Genomic DNA, 17,653 nt, shown 5'->3' with positions numbered 1-17,653 from the left:
CAAGCACTGCTTGATGGGGAATCAATCACTCTCTTCAGTTTTTGACTTCCATTTTTTGGACATGCTCTAATTACCCAGTGATGTTGACTTTCTCCGCTGCGTTTTGTTATTTTTTCCCAAAGAAAGTCTCAAAAGCTGGCTTGCCAAAACCAACTTTTTTGATTTTGGAGAAGTCTACACATATGGGGTTGTGGGCTATATCACCCATCCAGGGTGATATTGAGGCCCCATTTGGACACACACGTGATACGTGATAAACAGGCAAATTTATCACATGCGACCCAAAGTTTGCCCCTTGTCTCCACCAAAACATTGAACCCCCAGGGGTTGTGTGTGATAAATACACAAAATTATCACACATAACATGGCATCCAAACAGAGCTTGCATTTTGTTGATATCCAAAATCCAAGCTTTGAAACAGGGAAAACATTATGATTGGAGCAGAGTAAATGTGGATACACAGAGAAGAAGCTCAGGATTAAAGGCCTCAAAACTCCTCTGATTGGGTTGTTGGAGATATCTTTCCTGAGGCATGGAATGTGGCTTACACCAAAACTGCAAGATCCTCACATGCAAGACACTTGGCTATAATTCTCTCTCCCTGTGGTTGAGGGTTGTGCTGCATACCTCAACAAGGTTCCCTTGCTTGCCAGAAATAAAAAAGGAACTTGGATAAGCTATCCTCTGTATGCATCTCAAAATTTAATCCTCATGAACTGGAATATATCTAAGTATATTAAATCCACACTTTTGTGGAAATTGGGATCAAGGGTTTCCCCTGCAATTTTCTGAAAAGGGGCTTAAAATTTAGCCCCCTGTGCGCAAATGGCAAGCACTTGCGTCCAACCTCCAATTTTCTCAGGTATCAGCATATTACGCTTAATACCACAAGAAAATTAATTTAAAGTCCCCGAACATAAATGCCTCGGACTTGCCCCCCAATTCCTGAACCAGGAATGAAAAGGGGCAGGATTCAACCCCCTCGTGCCTGTTGCAATTGCAAGGGCAGGAGGGGGGCAAAAAAAAAGCTCAGCGCGCAATTGCAGAGAATGTCCGCCTCAGGTCAAAAACAATTGTAATTGACGGAGGGGGGGTTAAAAACCTGTGCAAATGCAACAGGGCAGTAAAAAAATTTTGTTCCCCTTGGGCCTATTGCAAGTGCAAAGGTGGAGGGGGAAAGGACGGGGTCTGCTCAAACTGCGCAAATGCAACAGTGGAGCTGGAGCCACCGCCGGGGAAAAAGATAGTCAGGGAGCCTGATATTTAAGCTCTTCCCCAGGCGCCTGAACCAAGGGATTGGTTTCAGGCACGAAGTCATTTTGGAATACAAGTAACCTCAAACTGGTTCCTGTACGCGGCGTCGAGCGCCTCGCGTTTTGGACCTTCAACCAAATACAGGGTATGCCACCGCGCCCCATCTGATTTGGCAGGAGGATTGATAGGGATTGATGTCATCACTTGCTGTATCAAGCAAGTCGTCTACGAAACGCTTCGGAGGTGTGTTTGAGGCTGGACCCTCATTGGGAGCGGTGCCTTCCAAACCGTTGCCCCGCCAGCTCGCCGAGAGGAAAGTTCCTCCCGGCGAGCTAGTATATGTTCGCCGGGAGGAACTTCCCTCTTGGCGAGCTGGTATACACCATACCAGCTCGCCGGGAGGAGAGTCCCTCTCGGCGAGCTGGTATAAATGTATACCAGCTCGCCCACCAGCTCGCCGAGAGGGTTCCCTCTCGGCGAGCTGGTATCCACATACCAGCTTGCCGGGAGTAGAGTCCCTCTCGGCGAGCTGGTATCCACATACCAGCTCGCCGGGAGTAGAGTCCCTCTCGGCGAGCTGGTATAAATATATACCAGCTCGCCCAGAGGAGAGTCCCTCTCGGCGAGCTGGTATACCCATACCAGCTCGCCGGGAGGAACTTCCCTCTCGCCGAGCTGGTATACACATACCAGCTCGCCGGGAGGAGTTTCTCTCTCTCCGAGCTGGTATACACATACCAGCTCGCCGGGAGGAGAGTCCCTCTCGGCGAGCTGGTATACGTATACCAGCTTGCCGAGAGGAGAGTCCCTCTTGGCGATACCAGCTCGCCGGGAGGAACTTCCCCTCGGCGAGCTGGTATACACATACCAGCTTGCTGGGAGGAGTTTCCCTCTCGGCGAGCTGGTATACACATACCGGCTTGCTGGGAGGAGTTTCCCTCTCGGCGAGCTGGTATACACACATACCAGCTCGCCGGGAGGGAGTAGAGTCCCTCTCGGCGAGCTGGTATAAATATATACCAGCTCGCCCACCAGCTCGCCGAGAGGGCTCCCTCTCGGCGAGCTGGTATCCACATACCAGCTCGCCGGGAGTAGAGTCCCTCTCGGCGAGCTGGTATAAATATATACCAGCTCGCCCAGAGGAGAGTCCCTCTCGGCGAGCTGGTATAAATATATACCAGCTCGCCCAGAGGAGAGTCCCTCTCGCCGAGCTGGTATACCCATACCAGCTCGCCGGGAGGAACTTCCCTCTCCCCGAGCTGGTATACACATACCAGCTCGCCGGGAGGAGTTTCCCTCTCGCCGAGCTGGTATACACATACCAGCTCGCCGGGAGGAGAGTCCTTCTCGGCGAGCTGGTATACGTATACCAGCTTGCCGAGAGGAGAGTCCCTCTTGGCGAGCTGGTATACACATACCAGCTTGCTGGGAGGAGTTTCCCTCTTGGCGAGCTGGTATACACACATACCAGCTCGCCATACATATACCCCCTCGCACGCCCCTACACGCCCCTGCAGGGGCGTGCACACCCCCGCACACCCACACCCACACCTGTGCAAAGCACACGCCCGACAATGGGCATGTGTGGGCGGGCATAGGAAAAAAAGGGTGTGCCCTTTGTATCAAGCGAGTCCAAGGTGATGTGCTTTGAAGTTGAACTGTGTCCGCTGCAGGTAACCCATGTGACGGTTTTGTCTGATAATGTGCTGGACAATGATTCCAATGGGACCTCAAGCTCACTTGATGGCGGCTCTTTTCTCAGCACTCCTAGGAATAAACAGGTGGTGGTTTTATGTGTATGATTTCCGTGATCAATTCTTCTGGTGTAGGGACCGCAATTGGATGTGTATAGGGGTTACTTATAAAAACATCTACTTGAGACAAGTTTCCATTGAAAATTTTCTTCAGAAAACATCTTTCCCTCTCTGCATTCTTGACTTGGGAAAAGGTTGTATGGCCAGTATGAGTAGGATTTAGATTGGCAAGCCTCCTTTGTGTTACGAGTTGGCAGCACTTGAGTTTGAAAAAGTGTTGTGCTCTCAAGTTGAGGGTGGGCTGGGAGCTACAAGGTTGTTTGCTTTGGTGATTTTCTGGAGCTGCCCTGGGAGTACTCCGGCGTAGTGGCCTTGTACTCTGTTATTTAAATTCAGACAGTTTAGTTATTCTTTCCACATTTACTTAAACAGTACAGTATCTCTTTTGTTACAAATTGAGGATTGTTAGAGTAGTTCCTTTTTTGTTACAAACTCAGTTGTGAGGATTTGTCAAGAAATGTTTGAGTAACAACTGTTGTATCATTTGTTATAAAGACTCCAATCTTTAGTCTTGGTTGGTTTGGTCTTCATGGGGTTTATCATGTTTTCTTTTTTTATTTACTCTTGTTTGACAAATTTCATACTTTTACTTTTGGACTCTATGAAAAAATTAAGAGTTTAATATCCTCAATTTCTGAGGAAAGTCCAGGTACTCTTTGCATCTTTACATTGGGCAGGCAGGGGCACATGGCAGGGTGGTGGGCTGGGGTGGGAGACTTGTATTTTGGTCCCTGCGAGTGCAGCGGCGTAGCCGCCTTGGACTCTAGTCTCACTAATATCAAGGAATGTAATTTTTATGCCTAAAAATAAAACAAGATTTATGAAAGCACATCAAAGACCTATATGGAAATTAGGAAACCAAATGGCAGAAACATTGTAAATGATTCCTACTTTTAGAGACTTGAATTACAAAGTTTAAATGGCATTTTTTTCATATATATGGGCTATTACATGCAAAATTAGAGATGCTCATTTTGTACCCGCCTCCCTTCAGCAGGTACCTGTGTGTATTTGCAGGTACCCAAGGCTGGTGTGGAGCTGCTTCATTAATTTTTACTAAAATGGAACAACCCAAACCCGCCGTGGCGCAAGGGCACATTGAAATTGTACCTGCTGAAAGGTGGTGGGTACCCGGCAGTGGGTGCAAAATGACCATCTCTATGCAACATAACACAATTTACGAGCTGGGATAGCTAAAAATGTAAAAATATTTTTGAAGAAATGTAATTTAATGCTAAAATTCCCCTCAATCACTCAGTTTGATAAACAGTCCAGAATCAGTAGCCTAGTGCAACCAATACTATACACAGTTTGTATCATGGAGTTGCCTAACAAGGTGTATGGCTACAAACCAGATATATTTGATTGCATGACCCCAAATTCACATTGGTCAAAAATTAATTTTCATTGGTATGCAGATACATGTAGATATATTGTAGATATGGCACAACATTAGGCAGAAAAATAAGTGAGCACAATTAGAATATCTCATGCATAAACATTATCAAACTTCACAAATTCCCTTGCTGCTGCGGGTGTGTGTCTTGCAAAAAAAGCCTCCAACAGCCCTTGGCAGGAGGGACTTGCGCCTTATTTCCCCTTTTTGCAGGGGCAAGATTCTAGATTTTGGTGGGAGGAATTTTCAAAAGTGTATAATTCATTGCTTCAAAAACCTTCTTGAGATTGAATTTGCTGAGGTTGAAGACTAGCTTGTGCCTGTCCAACCTGCAAAATTTGAGGCATCTCAATCCATTCCCTCCCCTCCAAAAAAAAAAACATCAAAAATACTGAATCTGTGGATTTTACATGGAAAGGGTCTATGCTCAGCACCTCAGTTCCACAGTTCTGTCCACAATAAAACATAGAGGGGATCAATGGAGATAGAATACTTTCTACTATTCTCCAGCATCTTCTGCTGACCTTGAGCTAATCACATGGGAGTGGGTGTGAGAGGTGAGCCATAGAAAAAATCAAGAAATTACCCCAAAATTCCATTCTTGCTACGCAAGCTTGGGGCGCTAGGGTCTAAGTCCCTCCTGACAGAGGCTTGCTTCGCGAGTTCAGCCCCAAAGTCTTGAGGGACTTTGTTAAGTTTGAAAGATTATGTAAATAATGATATATCACATAATAAGCAGGTATGCTTCTGCCTTCAAGTTCTGAAAAATGATCCAAGAGAAGCCATTCCAACAGAAAAAGCTTTATCACACAAGACATGATTGCTCAGGTGTGGCTTTCATCTACAAACAGATAGCACCAGTGTGTAGAAAACTTAGCAGAACTCTTTGTTCCTTGAATCCAGTATCACCTATTTGTCTGCCAAGCAAGCTCCAAATCACATCACATTCCAGACATTAAATTTCCATGTCCATTCAACCAAAATCTACAAACCCACAGAAAGAGCATCCATTGAATACTATTCCCCAAAAAGAACCCCAACATGATCATAAAATATCATTGATGATGCTCATCCAGATTGTTGCCATCATTGGCTGCATTGGTTAAATGCCCGCTGGTTTGAATTCAGTCTACTCAAACTTGGCTTTGCCCAGTCTGGTGGAACTGAGATTTGATCAACTGAGCCAGTTTTTTTTGTTGGGTTGTGTGAGTTCTAGGGTGAAACCAAGATATAAGAACCAAAAATATAACTGATCCAAGTAACTCATCATGTTTCCAAGTTGTGCAGTGTTGGAATATAATATCTATAAGACAAAAATTCTTTGTGATGAAGGGGTGGCATTAGACACAAGCAGAAATGTGGTGACAATGACACTCAAGAAGAAACAACCTAAAGGATGTGAAAATGTAAGTAAAACAGCACAAGGAGATAACAAAAGATGAAAACAGGCCTGAGATGGTAGTAAAAGAGGATCAGCAAGAGACACAAGTTCATTATTGGTTAGAGAAATGTTACAAAGGACTAAAGTAGCGGTTTATATACAACCATCTAGGTTTAATAACAAGGATGGACTGCAGAACATATGAAACTATCATAAGACACTAAGAAAGGAAACCTCCATCCAATACCCCCCCCCCCCTGTTTTAGCTTCAAGCGCCAGAAAATTTCATCTTGAGGAAATTTAACATTGAAAGGTGCTTGATGTTGTGGTGGCCCCTCTCTTGGCCAGCTAGTCAGGAGCATTACCGTCACCTGTAAGATTATCAGGACTCAACTTCACCCTCACCCTTCAAGGATCCTCAAGGCTACATCCTCAATATCCTAATTTCCTCTTTCTTGGTCCTATTCTAACACAGCAACTGCTGTGGGTTTATTCCCTGATTTGTTTTTGGTTTTCTTTTTCTTTTTCTGTTTTTCTGTTTTTTTTTTTTTTTTTTTTTCTTGAGCTATTATTTCCTTTCTTTCCTCTTTTTCTTTGGTTCTCTCATGTTCTGTTTGTCTATTTCTGTCTCATCTCACTGTGTTTCTTTCACCAGTAAAAAACAATGATCACTTGCCTACAAGTGACATGAAAAATTACAAAGGTCCCTTTGTACTTTGCTATGTCACTTGCAGACAAGTGATCATTGTTTTTTCCTGGTGTTTGTCTTGGCTTGTCTTGTTTTTTTTCTTTCTTTCTCTTCTCTCCTGTTCTTGTTGTGTGTGTGCGCGTGTAGCGCGCGAAGGATGTGATGAAATGTATGTGACATGTGTCCTCCCTGAGTCCAAGTTTGCAGAACTTGGATGAAGGGAGGGGCATGGCATTCTGATCCCCAGAATACGGACCATCAGAGAGAGTTTATGGATCATATAATCAGACTCAAGGCCCACCCCCAAGGTCAGCCCAACAAGCACCTTCCCCTCACACGACTGCCACCACCTAGCATGGACAGGGGTCCCTCGGTGAGACTGTTGGCTGGGATTTTTTTGTCGAGATGTAGTCAAGACAGATTTTGTTGGTGCCACAGCTTCACGAGTAAAATGGTATTTGACATCAATGTGTTTACTGCATTGTTGAGCAAGTTAATTATTAGAGATAGCAATGGAAGCCTGATTGTCACAGTAGACCTGAATCAGAAATGTTGAGAAGTTGTCAATCAATTTGATGAGAGATTTGAGCCAGATGCCTTCTTGGACCCCGGCGTATAGAGATCGGCATTCCGCCTCAGTAGTTGAAGATGCAACTCAAGATTGTTTCTTGGTTTTCCAAGAAATATTGAATTGCCCCAAGTGACCAGATAGCTGGAGTAAGAACACCAAGAATCCACACAATTGGCCCAGTCCGCATCACAGTAGACTCAAATTTCCTGTCCCCACCCCCAATGCAAAGCAAGAGACCTCTGGTCAAGGAGAGATAGCAAAGAAGATGTTGTAAGGCTTTCCAGTGCTTGATACCTGGATTTTTTGAGATGTTGAGAGAGCTGAGACCCGGAAAATGACATGTTGGGTCTTTTTGCACAGGAGATGTAATTGATGGACCCTATAGCTCAACAATAATTAGCTCCAAGCACAAGGAATTCAGTGATTTTTCCTGGAGTCGCTTTGGCTAAGCGGGTGTTGGGAACCATTGGAGCGGCCACCAAGCAAAAGGAAGAGGAGTTTTATTTGTTCAAGATCTTGTCAATGTGACGTTCCTGAGAGAGAAAAAGGTGATCAGAGTATCAAGTGATTTTCATTCCCAGCAGAGAGCTGGCCAGTCCTAAATCATCCATGAGGAATTGTTGTTTGAAAAGGTTCTTGAAGCAATCAACATCGTGGCTGATGATTGCAATGTTGTTGACATAGACATGAACAAAGCATTGTTGAGATTTCAGCTCTTCAGGTTGAGGCGACGAAAAGGGGGGGGGGGGGGGGGGCTATCTTGAGGTGACCAGATAGGACCAAGGAGCAGGGTTGTTATTGTTGATGCTCAGACTCGATAATTCATTTCTTATCCAAGGAGCGGACACGTATACACAACTAGAGAGCCCCCTGCACAAGATCTAGAGGGGGCCTAAGAGCATGTAACACAAGAAAACAGTAACACAACATGTACTGGAACTGGAACTGTGACATGGACAGGAACTGGGGACTGGAACTGGGAACAGGAACAGGAACTGGGAACAGGAACAGGGAACTGGAACAGGAACAGGGTACTGGACGGGGGACTGAACAGGTGACATAAAAAGGACAGGGGACCACTCGGTCAGACAGGAAACATGGGCCACTTGGCCATACAGGAAAGACATTGGCCACTTGGCTAGACAGGAAGAGGGGAGTAAGAAGCTGTGAGCGGAAGAGGTCAGAATTCTGACAAGCATTGCCAAACCGGGAACTGAGAGATGTAAAGACACGGATCAGCTGGGGAAGGGGAAAAGTTGATGGTGTCAAAGAATTTGCTGAGCGTGGTGTGCCAAAATCAAGGCGCCTGTTTCAAACTATACATTGATTTCTTCAGCTTGAGACAGTGACCAGGCGGAATGCTCAAACCGGCTGGAAAACAAAGATAAATTACCTCTTCTAGATTGCCATTCAAAAAGGCATTGCACATGTCCATTTGGTGAATGTCCATTCCTTTGTTGACACCAATTGTAAGCGCCGCACAAAGAGCTGAGGGACGGCCAGTGGAAGCGTAGGTCTTGTTGAAGTCAATTCCTTCCTGTTGAGCGCTGCCTTGCGCGCATAAACGGGCCTTGAGTTGGTTAAGATTGCCGCTGGCATCATACTTCTTGCAAAAGACCCAGATGGTGCCAAGCAACAACTGATCCTACGGGGTGGGAAGTATCCCAGACATTCAGGCGAGCAATTGCTTCAAGCTCAACTTGAACTGCTGCTTCCCATTTGGCCGCCTTGGGTGAGCAAAGAGCCTCCCAGCATGTTCAAGGGACTGTGGCGAGAGGGTTTGGGCGGTGGACATGGCAAAGATAGCTTCTGGGAATGGTTTGGTGGTGTTGGTGGAAAGGGTGAAGTGAGCACGGCGCATTAATGTGAGTATATTGGAGGTATTGATATTGGATGATATATTCTTGGGGGCTGGCTGAAAAGACGGGACATAGTCAAAGCCCGGTTGGGGCCAAGATGATGAGACCACAGAATCTAGGTTTCCTTGCTGGTGTGCAGTTGAGTCATCAGCTTGATCTGCGTCCTCTGGCACAGGATCTTCTGGAGGATCCCTGGTCTTTGAAAGAATCCAGAGAAACCAGCCGAAGCTGATCATCCGCTGCAGTCTTGGCAATGGGTTGAGGAGAATCTCAAAGGTGTCTGAAGGCAAGGTATTGGCAAAGTAGTTGGGGGAGATTCCTGGGAAGACAGTCTCATCAAAGATGAAATCGTGACTGTACTCAACCCGGCTCCCTGCAGTGAGTATCCTCCAGTTATGGACACCCTGCTAATACCCTACCAGGATCCCTAGTTTAGACGTATCACCAAACTTCGGAACTTCCCCACTCGGCATTCCTAGGGAATGTTGATGTATGCGCGACATCCAAAAGTGCGTAGACAAGTGTAGTTGAAGGGACAGCCAAACCATAGGTCGGATAGCCGGGTATACCCGTCAACCCCAGTCCCGGGGTCCAGCCCTACCTCAGACTCACTCTTGCATAAATTAAACAATGTCCATGGAATCAACCAGTGCTTGATTCTTGCATGAGGCACAGCTTGCCTTGATGTAAAGCCCGCACCCTGCACAGACTTCACAAAAGGATCACAACCCCTGTCACAGTTCCATCCTCCGCCCTACACGTAGTTTCTCCCTCCCCTTACCTAGCTCGGCAGAGAACCATCGGACTTCTTCTCTGTCAACGCTAGGTAAGAGTTTCCTTTCCTCTCACTCCTTTTTTAAATAGATACTAACACAGAGAACCATCAGACTTCTTCTCTGTCAACGCTAGTAATCCACCCCAACCCGTTGGAGCTAGAATCCTCAGGCTACGTGCCCGTCCTCGTGCCCCCCTCGGAGACATCTTAGTGAAGGACACATTGGGGTCCTTACACTTTTTTTTTCTACTCCAAACCAAAGCAACAACACCTTTTTTTTGCTTTCTCCCACATCAACAAGTAACAACCAAGCGCCGAACTTCCCGTCCCGTCCCGTCCCGTCCCGTCCCGTCCCGTCCCGTCCCGTCCCGTCCCGTCCCGTCCCGTCCCGTCCCGTCCCGTCCCGTCCCGTCCCGTCCTGTGCCGACCGCCCCGTCCTGTCCCGTGCCGACCGCCCCGTCCCGCCCCGTCCCTTCCCATGCCAACCGCCCCGTCCCGTCCCGCTCAACCCGTGCCGACTGCCCCGCCCCGTCCCACCCAATCCTGCCCGCCTCACAAATTCCCTGACACCGTTCTATGACAACGAGACAGTCAAATATCAACCCTCTTGTGCCATTCTCAGATCCCAAGGCCATTATTCGTGCTGCTAACACGGAACGCCGCAGACAAACACAACTGGACACCCTCCTGCGGAACAATCAAACAAATCCCACTCCTAACCGCCCTCCCACAATGCCTTCCCCCAACAACCAACAACCTGACACTGGAGACGGCCAAAGTGGCATGGTTATCAAGGAGATGCTAGCAGCCATGCTGGCCCTGCAGAAAACCACCCAGATCCAGTTGCAAACCACACAGAAGCTGAACGACTCCTGTCTCAATAAGCTGGAGGCAACTGCCACCACCTCAAACATCAAAACCAAAACCTCGGCCTTGACAGCCTCGGCTGAACCCAAGTCTGATCGCATTGACCTGTGCCGTTTCAAGTCGGATGGACCCAAGTTCCAAGGTCCGTTCCAGGCCGTGGAACCTTTTTTAAACTGGATACGCGGGGTCCAGATACACTTCACGACCAGGGACATATCCAACAACAACGATAAGCTTCATGTCATTGGCAGCCTCCTCGAGGAGACCAATCTTCTTGCCTTTTACGCCACCAAAGTCAACAACTACATCAGTAAACCTTGGTCCGACTTCAAGACCAGACTTTTTGAATACTCCCTCCCGCAGTCATGGAGAAGATCCAACATATCACAATGAGGGACACCAAGTCTTTCGCCACCTACAGCACCCAGGCTCGTACGCTACAGAGTATGTTCAATTTCGATAAAGTATTGCTATTCAACCATTCCCTGGCAGAGCTGGTGGTCTATGGTATGCCTCAAGACCTCAAGGCCAAGGTCAAGGAGTGGCAACTCCTTGACGCTCCCAACTTCAAGTACAGCGCTTTCAAGCAATGCTGCAGCCTATTTTACAAAAACCTCCCACAACACCGTTTCCACCCTACCAATGCAACTCTTCCATCCTACGAACGCAACGACCCCGATATTTTGTGGCACATCCATGCCTACCTCAATTTGGTAGGCAGATGTCACTTTTGTAAAAAGACCTGCAGAAACGCGGCAGGCACCTGTCCGGGTCCTTGCGATCGCAACCGTGTTATGATCCCTGACTTGTTTGTTACCCCCCCTAAACCTCCCAACTACTCAGCACCCCGGGCTTGGACCCGCCCTCAACCACCACCTAGACCTCTGTCCTCCGCGCCGGGTCGGGCCTTGGGACGACCAGCGGGAGTAGCGACCTTAACCGACGAAATTAACAAATACCCTGCCCTCTCCGCAAGCGCTATCGCACTGTACTCTGAGATTGATGGAGCCATACAATCAAACAAGCTCGCAGGCCTCACTCTTGACAAAATTGTGGCGGATGAGTGCCGGCCCTTATCCAATGCCGACTTCATTAACAACACCAAAGAGAACCCAGTCTGCTATGAGGATCATAGCCTTGCAACGGCCACTATCTCTGGCGAATATCACGCAGACCCCACCTTCAAAAAACACTGTATTGACCATTTGGCAATGAACAGGACTGAGTGGGTTCCCCCCTCTCTTTCTCCCGCACGCCCGCTTCATCAATTTCACGCCGGGCGTTGCTTACGAGGTCTTGTCCCCAATGTAGGCCTTCGACTTAGCACCTTCACAAGCTGACCCCTTGACGCGCCAGCTCAGTTACAAGACCGTGTCGCTCCCACCATCGCCATTCCCCATTTTCCTTCTCTGCTTGACCGCTCACCCATATCCCCTCCTTCCATCTCCTGCGACACACCATCTTCCTCTTTGACGTCAAGAACCAATGACACCCAACGCGAGATCGGGTTTCACATGGTAAACTCCATCTGTGCAACGGAAGCGCCCCGCCCCAATTTCTGACAGCCAGAAACCACCCTCCCCTATGACCCCCCCTTTTGCTTTGTCTATTAAACACTGCCTTGTTTTTCCTTCTTTCCCTCCTTTCTTTCCTTTTATAGGAGGGGAGACTGTAAAGCCCGCGCCCTGCACAGACTTCACAAAAGGATCACAACCCCTGTCACAGTTCCATCCTCCTCCCTACACGTAGTTTCTCCCTCCCCTTACCTAGCTCGGCAGAGAACCATCAGACTTCTTCTCTGTTGACGCTAGGTAAGAGTTTCCTTACCTCTCACTCCTTTTTTAAATAGATACTAACACAGAGAACCATCAGACTTCTTCTCTGTCAACGCTAGTAATCAACCCCAACCCGTTGGAGCTAGAATCCTCAGGCTACATGCCCGTCCTCGTGCCCCCCTCGGAGACATCTTAGTGAAGGACACATCGGGGTCCTTACACTTGAGCTCTTGCATCTCAACTGCAAACAGTTTCTAGATTTTTTCTTGCAGTGGTTGGTTCTGGATTCTTGGGTACATTCAGGACACCGCGAAGAGTTTCAAAGGGGATGAGAATATTTGGACAGAATCCAGTTTTTCATGCGGCTGGTGACAAAGCCAAAGTGTGGTGAAGGTGAAGTATACATACATAGTGAAAAGTAGATTACACAAGAAGGGAAAAGCGGCATGAATGAAAATCAGAGGAAGGAAAAGAAAACAGAGAGGAAAATAAGTACAATAAAAAGTAATCTACACACAAGAAGTGAAAAGCCGGTGAGCAGATAAGAGAAATAAAGAATAAATGATAAGAAATGGAATCCAGATTGCTCAAAGCTTTGTCCAGCAAGTCGTGGGGCTCATAATTAAGCTGCTGCAGTTGGCATGGGTAGAAAATTAAAAGTTAGCAATATCCTTTGGGGGTTGGCAAGGTACCATGACTTACACTAAGTCACATCCTTGAGTCCTGGGCAATTTTGGCACACTCCTATTACGGAGTGTGCTTTGGCACACTCTATATGTAAATACATTTTTCTTTTTCAGTCCAATAACCATGGGGATGTCTCCAAAAGGAGAATTGTTTAGGCTGGCTTCATCCTCCCCTTTCCTCTCTCCTCCCTGTATACACACATGTCCTCCCACAATACTCCCCCGGTGCAGTTGTGGGTTCCAGGGGCGCTCTTAGGGATTTGTCCCCAGGACGCATCCCCTTGCCACGGAAATGTAGCCAAAAACTTGTCCAACGTTGGCATTCCCCAGCTGGCCTGGAGGCACACTTGATCCTGCTGCACCCTGCCGCCGGGTGTTGGGCCGCAAGTTGTTGGCTGTGTGTCCCTGATGTGCCCATGAGCCTTCCCCGGCCCCGCATCACGCCAGCGGGTTGCCACCTGTGGAAAATCCATGTTGGCCACAGTGCAACCACAGGATGACATGAGAGGCAGAGTTGGATGCAGGATATTCGTGGCGCGGGAGGCTCAGTGAAAAATACAGGTAGGGTCCGTTACATCTCACTCATGTTGACCAGACCCCGTACATAGGCTCAAAACTCCCTCGGCTTAGGCTATCTGTAGGAGGAATGTAGTCAATTGGCAGATTAATGATTATACATAAATACATACAAAAAGAAAGAAATAAATATGTAAATACTTGTTCTGCCCTCACGCTGTAAGCAACAGCCTCATACATAAATTATCATCTTTGTAATGTATCTAAATCTATCTAAATGAGTGCCGCATTTTGAAATGCTTCATTTTTCCCAGAAATGTGTTACGTACGTTAATAAAAGTTTCCTTGCGTTGATTAGAACAAGCTGGGTCTAGTGAATGAACCGGGGTACGTAACATTTCTCTGGATACGCTATTCCAAACTGTGCTCCCATGGTTTGCACCCCCAAGCATGGTTTGTACATATTTGTCCAGCCTGACAACGTCCAGGGGGGACCCTTCATCGCAACGCAATGCCGACCCACACCACATTCATGCTTCCTAGGAGCCCTGTCCATGGTACTGGTCGCTGATACTGGTGGTGGCAAGGCAGCAGGCAGTGGCCATGTGGTACATAATCAATACCGACGCTGAGGATCTAAATTCTAATCGTGCCAGATTGTGCCCCAAATTGCAATGTATGTACATATGTATCAAATTCAGAATTGCTCACCTCCGACTCGGTGAACCGTTGGTTTAAATCATACTGTATATGTACCCCATTCCTCTCAAAACTCAAACTTTACACGGGCTAGTTCCTTCCGAGTGCTCAAACTTTGCTAGGAAGCATGTATCAATTCATCGTTGTCGCCTTTGTGTTGTGCACCCATTGTCACACATTTTACACTTTGGATTGAAGAGGATGTATTCGAATGTAATTTGATAGGACCTGATGTATTGAAGCCGATCAAACAAGTAATTCCAGACCTCTGGGAAGAAGTCCCAGAGTTGTATGCAGGATGGCTTCGCTGATACCCATGCTCCATACTCAATGGACCATTTACGCTGGATATGTATTTACGCATCAGAATTGTATTCCGCCCGGCGAGTTTTCAAGAACTCGTGCAGAGCGCGCCAACCTTCTGGCAAATGTGAAAATGGCGGGGGCAGTGCCAAGCTCCACTGGTGTCTGTGGGTATCTTCAGCGTCGCCGCCACGACCAGGCAGCTATACAACAGATTTATTATTTAGTTATTCCTTTTTTTAAGCAGCTTGCCAAGAATCCGACTTCGGTTAGCCTTGGGTGCCGCCCAAGTGTATTGATTGACGTACTCGGCATACATAATACGCTTCGGACGATCCCCTTGCTCAACTGCTGGATTTCGGTCAACGTGTTCTTCTCCAAAACACAATAGCTCCTTGTGACCAGGCAGGCAGCGCCTATAAAAATGATGAACCCCCAAGTCCCAAGCACCCTTTATTTTTCTTATAAATTCTGGTTGTACTTACTCCAGGGGAGATCTAAAATCTCCCAACCAGACTTGCACAATTCAGTCCCCCGAAGTTTGGAACTAGAAGTTACTTAGGCTTTACGCCTTGTCCCCGAGTCGCTTTCCACGTCCACACCAGTGAAGGGACCCTTGAAATCTTACAAGCACTTTGATTCACTGGGAACTAGCTGAGTTATAAATGGTCTAGTTACCAGATAATCAACTTGCAAGTAGACAATAATGAGTATTCAATGTGATAACGGTACCCAACAATATGAAAGTGCCCAAGCAGATACGTAAGAAAGAGCTGAAAGGTCATACTAACAAGAGTTCTGCAGACTACAAGGGCACTATAGACTACAAGGATTTTGGTCATATTTTGAAGGATGACAGTATCAATTTAAAAAAAAGGCAATCCTAGGGAATATAGAAGTGGAAAAAGGGAGAGATTTCGGGGACAATAAGGTGAAGAGCAAAACTCTGGCAATTCCTTTTAATGGCTCTGCTTTCAGGTGTGCTGTGCGCGAGGGATAACCCACAGTGTTCCAGAACTGCTCCGGTATATTTATTGGATGGTTGTCTCCGAAGTGATTGGTCAACGACGTTGTCAGTAGTATGCGCTCATGACTGAGCAAGATGTCGGGTTGTTTGTCGAGGAGCGACTTCATTAGTCGACCGGCCTCCTCCTCAATACGCGGTTCAATTGGATTTTTCAGCAGATATGCGAGTGTAGCTATCAAGACTAATCTGGTTTCAGCAGATGTGTCAATTGCTGCTTTTCTTGAGAAGATTTCTTCGATGGCTGGGTTCAGTCATTTAATAATAGATTCCGGTTCCTTGTGATGGATGGCCCATGCTAGAAACTTCAACCTCGGTTCAGTCATTAACAGAGCTTTGAGACTGTTCCATTTACCTGGGCGATAACGAGTGCATTATAGAACACGATAAGAATCGCAATGACAGCTCTACTTTTTTTTCTGATTTGTATTTGGGATGACTCACGAAATTTCTTAGTGAAACCGAGAGAGGGGCGATAGAGTTCTGAAAGTTTTTTTACGTATCGATATAAGACTCAAGTGACTTAAAATGCCAGCCAGAAAGAAGAAAAAAAAGTGTTTGCAAAAACACACCATGCTGCCATGGGTTCCATGTACTCATGCCCTGCTCCCAATCTTCGTCTTGCATCAGCTCACGCGCCATTGCACGCAAGCGCCCTGCGAAACGCTGATCGTCGTAATACCTCAGCTGGAGATTTTGAAGACCAAAGATGATTGGAACAGAACTTGTCCCGAATCCATGAAGTATTGAGGCTTTTAGAGCCGGGCATACTCTCATGCGCTGTGCTGCGGACTTAGACCAGTTAGGTTTGAACTTAGATGATGATACTCGACAAACCTAAGTGATTATGTAGTGAATCCCCTACCTAGACTGTAGTTGTTTTTCATTCATTCTCACTTTCATCGCTTCATCATCAAACTCATTCAAACATCTCATTCACTCGGTCTTAGGTGTGCTTCCACCTCGCTTGTGTCCGCGCTCCCGTGTCATCTCACTCACAGCTATTGCTGCTATAGGTGTGCTTCCACCTTGCTTGTGTCCGCGCTCCCGTTTCATCTCACTCACAACTATTGCTGCTATAGGTCTTAGGTGTCTCCTCCTTGTTGCCCATTAGGTTATGAGCCTGCGTTCCATTTAGCTCTCGCCAAATCATCACGCCAATCATGTCGGACAACAAATCTTTTCCGGTCCTCCACAACACAAACTGGGACGCTTGGAAAATCAAAATTCGAGGTTATTGTATGCAACACAAGCTCGCAAAATACCTTGAAGGCTGCACCGCACCAACCAACGCAACTCTTCTGGCCAAACATCTTGACAAGGAAGAGCAAGTCACTGGTATTCTCCACCAGTCAATCGGTCAAACAAACCACCAACGCTTTGTCACCGAAGCCAACATGAAGAAGCTCAACCTCATCTGGGCCCTTCTCGTGGGATACTACAAATCTCACTCAGCTCAAAATCAGTCAGTAGTATATCTTGACTTCTGTACTTTTCCATATTGCGACTTGGTTGCCACCTTCATTGACGATCTCAACGCTGGATTAAATCGAGTCGCATTGGTTGGTCTGGTCATTGGCACTCCTGAGAAAGCAGATCTCCAAGAATCGCTTCTAGCAGAAATCATTGTCAACAAACTACCCGAAGAGTTCAAGCACATCAAGGCAAGTTTGTTCAAACAACAACCAATCACAATCGCATTGATCAAGTCGGAACTCAAGAACGAGCGCACTGGTTCTCTTTCAGTCTCCTTGCAATCCACCTCGGTCACGCCTGTTCCAAAAATCAAACAGGAGTCAGTGCTTGCAGCGACTACAGCTCCTTTCTGCACTCCTGGCACTCACAACCCGGACACCAACCACTCGGCCGCAAAATGTAGAGCTCTCAAAAAGAAGAAACAGCCCACCGCCAAGACTGCAAGCACCACACAGCCAGCTAGCGACGCTCACGACGACGACAATACTTCCTCCATCAGCACGACCAGCAGCGGTCTCCTGTGTATCCGCAAGGCGTTGTCAGCTGTCAAGTCCAATGATACCTGCTT

This window comes from Puccinia triticina, chromosome 1A (genome assembly GCF_026914185.1).
Source record: "Puccinia triticina chromosome 1A, complete sequence".
NCBI lineage: Eukaryota > Fungi > Basidiomycota > Pucciniomycetes > Pucciniales > Pucciniaceae > Puccinia > Puccinia triticina.
This window is presented reverse-complemented; position numbering follows the sequence as displayed.